The sequence below is a fragment of the Mus pahari genome, chromosome 8, assembly GCF_900095145.1.
Source record: "Mus pahari chromosome 8, PAHARI_EIJ_v1.1, whole genome shotgun sequence".
NCBI classification, from domain to species: Eukaryota; Metazoa; Chordata; class Mammalia; order Rodentia; family Muridae; genus Mus; species Mus pahari.
This window is the reverse complement of record NC_034597.1, coordinates 49721197-49726455: the sequence shown is the minus strand read 5'-3', so window position 1 is coordinate 49726455 and position 5259 is coordinate 49721197. Positions and strand designations below refer to the sequence as shown.

Genomic DNA, 5259 nt, shown 5'->3' with positions numbered 1-5259 from the left:
TCTAAGTTTCTGGGCTAATAGCCGCTTATCAGTGAGTGCATATCTAGTGACTTCTTTTGTGATTGGGTTACCTCACTAAGGATGATATCCTCCAGATCCATCCATTTGCCCAAGAATTTCATAAATTCATTGTTTTTAATAGCTGAGTAGTACTTCATTGTATAAATGTACCACAGTCCAGAAACATTTTTTAAATTAACAAATCACTTGAGTAAAAAAAAAAAATGAGTACCTATCTTACAGTTATTTTATAAAACCAAAAGTTTCAATGTTGATATTTAAATAGCCATTATGTACTGTGCTAAGGGTGTGAGACAGGAAATGACCCTTGTGTCAAAAGTCATATTGTTTATTATCCTTTTGTTAGTATTTGAACACAATACAGCCACACTTTCTCAGGTAATTTTAGAAGGAGCATAGAAGTTTATTATTGAGACACCAGAAAGAGAATAGATTCCTCTCTGATAACTTCCTAAATGCAGGCTGGCTCTGGAAGGCATCCTTTATAACATCACAAAAGAAAATCGTAGGAGCAGGGTGGCTGTGGTGCCACATGACCTTAATCCCAGCACCTGGGAGCCAGAGGCAGGCAAATCTCTGTGAGTTTGAGGCCAACCTGGTCTACAGGCCAAGTTCCAGGACAGCCAAAGCTACACAGAAAAAAGTCCTGTCTAGAAAAGCCACCCCCAAAAAAGGGGGAGAGAGAGAGAGAGAGAGAGAGAGAGAGAGAGAGAGAGAGAGAGAGAGAGAAGGAGGGAGAGAGAGAGGGGGGGAAGAAGGAGGAGGAGGAGGAAGAAGAGGAGGAGGGGGAAGAAGAGGAGGAGGAAGAGGAGAAGGAGAAGGAGGAGGAAAAGGAAGAGGAAGAGGAAGAGGAGAAGGAGAAGGAGATGGAAACAGCTAGAGAGAAGGGTCGGTGATTAAGAGTACTTGCTGCTCCTGCAGAGAACCAGAATCCTATTCCCAGCACCAACATCTGGCTGCTCACAATCACCTATTAGTGCATCTCCAGGGAATCTGACATTTTCTCCTGGCCTTCATGGGTGCCTGTGAGCACATGCACATGACACATACAAACATGTACAGATTCATAAATAAATAATTATAGATCTACATAAAAATTAAAACAGAAAATAGTTGACTCCTGTGGAGGAAAAAAAATGTGACTAAATATAATCAAACTAACCATGACCTGGTATGACAGCTAACTAGCTTAGATACCTAGGCCCTGCCCAGTCTCAAGCATCAACTAGTTAGGACTTTCCTCATTTAAATGGTAGGATTCACACAAAAAGAATTGAACTGTCAGAACCCTGCCTAGTCCATAGCTTCACCAGACACTCTTTTTCCCCACTCTATATCTGGTCTTGGGAAATGTTCAAAATACGCTTCCTTTTTCTACTCTGTTCTCACAAATGAACACCTCAGTGTCTCTCAGTCTCCAACCACATAGACTAGGATAAAGTTTTAGCATAACCAATAAATCAATGACTTGGCATTGATTTATTCCTAACTGAAATCACTTGAACTCATTCTGAATTCTTATCATTTTTTAAATAAATCACTAGCCTAGTTAACCCAGACTTAGTAAGGCAGACAACTGCTTTCAAAATCATACATTAAATTTAGTAATAAATAAATAAATTTGCATGCAGATCATGACTAATCCCAAAGAACAGTTTAACTGCATGCTTTAACAAATGATAAAACCTAGAGTATGTTCCTGTTGTTAAACAGTAGTAAAGTGTTTCTCTCTACAGTCGCACCTCATTAACATGCATAAAGTGATGTCATGTCCTCTGCCATATGGGAAGAGAGGTCTGATAAGTTTTAGAAATTTGCCCCACTTCATAATGCTCAAGTTCAAGAGTGGGTTTCTTTTAGTGATTATAATTTCTGGATAATTGTATCCATTTTATACATACATTGTATAATACACACATCTGCCCCCATCCACCTCCCTGTTGGACCTCCATCCCTCTGTTGTCAATTCCTTCTCCTTGCTATAGGTCTCTTTCCTTGTTTGTGACTTTGTTTTGTTTCCTGACCCACTGGGTTTAACCAGGGCCATCTGTGTGACCAATAAGCATGGAGCTACCCGATGGAGTCTGGTGGGTACCACTGGACCCACATCTGAAGAGATTCCCCCTCCCTTAAAATCTTCAGCAGCCCATAGTTTAGCAGAGAGGGATAGGTCCCCATGAGTTCCTCTCTGAGTTATGACTGGCTTTGGCAGGTCCAGCTTCTGCAGGCCCACTGCAGGCAGCTACGAGAGCTGTGAGTTTATGACTGCCAAAGGGCAGCATTTTTAGTGTTCTTCTCCCTGTCTTCTGGGTCATATATTCTTTCTCTTCCTTTAACCATGGAATCACTAGTTTATCATCATTTACTTACTTAACTTTGTTCCATTTTCAGCTGTCAATTTTCCAGTAGAGGAAACTGAAGCCATTTGATTCCTTATTGAGGACTGATTATATCTTTCAACATCTCCTGCATTAGTTGAATAATAAGAGCTTTCTCACAAACATTTCAGACCAAATGAAGTGATCACATAGAAAACACCTAGAATAATTTGCATCTTATTTCCATTACGACCACTTAAATCCAACATGTACACCCGCCCCCCTGCCCCTTGCCCCCCCCCACGCCCCAGATAATGAAAATTTTATCCAGGATGGGCTTTTCTGTTGCACTGTTTTGTATTTCATCTCAAAGGATTTGTGTCCACAGGAAATAGTCACAAGACAAAGATGACAGCAAAGGACCCTAGCTGGGAGCCACATGACCATGGACAGCTGCAGGCCAGCCTGGGTGCAGTGCAGAAACCCATTGAGACCCTCAGTGTGCTGATTAAAAGCAGAGCAAAGGATTCAGGCCAAGAGCAGGCAGGTCGCAGAGCTGGGCATTCTGCTGAACTAAGAACTATGCGTTCTTAGCTAGGTATGGCTATGTGTTGCTCTAACACAACCTGATACATAAACAACCTATAGAGAGAAGGGCTTTACTTTGGATCATGGTCACGAAGGTTTAGTCTGAGACTGTTGGCTCCACTGTTCTGGGACCCATTTGAAGCATCTGCGTCAGCAAAGCTTCTCTGCTCACAAGGGTACAGGAAGAAGAAAGTGGAAGACACAAAGGTCCCACAATCTCCTACAGGAGCTAGCATGAACCCAATGATCTGGAGACTTTCCATAGGCCCTGGCAAAGTTTCCACCACCTCCTAGTAGCCCAAACAGGAGAGCAAAAACTAATGCATATGGGCCTTTGGGGAACATTCCATATCTAAGATATAGCATGAACTCTGAAAGACAGTTCTTAAACAGAAGAAATACGCATAAATTGTGTATGTTTTATACATGCAACCCAGAGAATGAAGGGATAAACAGTGAATGACCTTGCGAGCCTCTGGTATCATGGGACTGTTGAGCAGTATTTAGTTTCCATCTGACAGTGATTCCTCATGAACTCAGCTACTGTTAAAAAGCGACTCTTGGGAGCAGAAAGTAAACGAGAACAAAGAAACATAATCCTTCTTTCGCCTCCTAGAAAACACTGACAGCCAGCGCTCACAGCAGACAGAGTGCAGACCCAGACAACCCTCTGGGACTGCCATCTGCCTGTACGGAATTGGCATTCGGCATTTACTTACATGTGTGAGAGGGAAGACTCATTTCCACAAGTAAGCTATTGATAAAGGTATGAAACTCGAGGGATCTTGAAAAAAAAAAAAACTGAAGATCATCTCCAAGGACTCTGGTAACGGCTTTGAAACAAAACAGAAATGCTTCTTCAGTGCGGGTGCGGGGGGGGGGGGGACAAAAGATTATGCAGCCATTAGAACACCCAAGAAGTTTAACTTTTATCAAACCAGAAGGTCTAATTCCTTAACTAAACTTGGCTCAGGGATTTGCAACTTGTTTTGTGAGCCCAAATGAATTAACATTAATATGGAAACCCTCTAAGAATACCCACAAACATAACTATGCTAGTTTTCCCCCCCCCCCGTGGTGAGATCTAATTCTCTGATGTGAATTCATCAACAATACTTTGTCAAACAATTCAACCAGTTATTGTTATAGATAGATACTTAAACCATTCAAATCAAGATGTATCAAAATCAGATCAACAAATCCAGAGGCTGTGGGATGATTTGCTATGTATGATATTTACTTGTTTTTCTCTTCTGTAGACCTACTTATATGGATGGATGGATGGATGGATGGATGGATGGATGGATGGATGGATGGATGGGTGGGTGGATAAGAGGGTGGGTGGCTGGGTGGATATGTTGATGGATGGAGAGAAAAGGACAAATAGATAAGTAAGAAAGGCAGATAAGAGGAAAAAAGAGACGAAGAAGGCTGGGTAGGGCACACAAGAGCCAACTTTGCCTATAAAGCCTTATCTGTTTCTCAGCTTTCTTTAGTTCCTATGTGTATACTAAATGTATGTATGACTGACTCTCTTCTCTTCTTATCACTTTCAACCGAATCTCTCAGGTGACTGGATCAGATTCTTATACATTCTGACTATAACGGTGCTGAGACAAAACTGCATGTACCTGCCCCTCGAGGTGTTCCAGGTGTGGCTGCCGTGTCACATGTGTGTCAGCAGGTGGCAGAGAGGAAAGAAGTTAGGTTTAAGCTCAGTGTTCTAACATACGAACATCTGAATGATTAGTTGTCTAATACTCCCTGAAAGTAGCAAGCCTCAGACAAGCGTGGGGCGATGAGCTGTGCACAGACAACCTGGTCCCCAGTCAAGCACAGGCCTTGAACCCTGGAGAGCTGGTGGGTGGTGACTTCCGCATGCATGGGACAGCAGGTGTTTGGCTAAGCCTCCTGGGCCCCTGGCTTCTGTTGCATCTACAACCTCCCACAGCTCCCTTTCCCCATGCAGAGAGGTGTGTGGCCATCAGTCACATAGGCAATGCCCTAAGCTCCTGGTATTCTGTCTGGACTCCACCCCCATAGTTACCTGGCAACAACCAGGTATGCTCCTCACCACAGTAACCTGGCAACAGCCAGATAGGCTGGGCCCACTATAAAAGGGGCTGTTTGCCACCTCCTCCCTCTCTAGTTTTCTTACTCTCTTGCTTCTTTCTTGCCCTCTTATTCCCCCTCTTCCTATCCCCTTCTCCCCTCTCTCCACATGGCCATGGCAGGCTTCTACTTCTCTACTCTTCTTCCTCTCTCTGCCTTTCCACAATGAACACCATAAAAACATGAACTGCCTCTTCTCATGGGTATCCACCATGCTAGA

The 5259-nt window shown here is 43.1% G+C and overlaps 1 non-coding gene across 1 annotated transcript; it reads left to right on the top strand.

Annotated features, from left to right (window-relative positions):
- The first annotated feature begins 4557 nt into the window (after positions 1-4557).
- On the top strand, positions 4558-4689 carry LOC115064593. Its single transcript, XR_003844431.1, has one exon. It is a non-coding gene; the product is annotated as a small nucleolar RNA SNORA17 (small nucleolar RNA).
- The last annotated feature ends 570 nt before the right edge of the window (positions 4690-5259 follow it).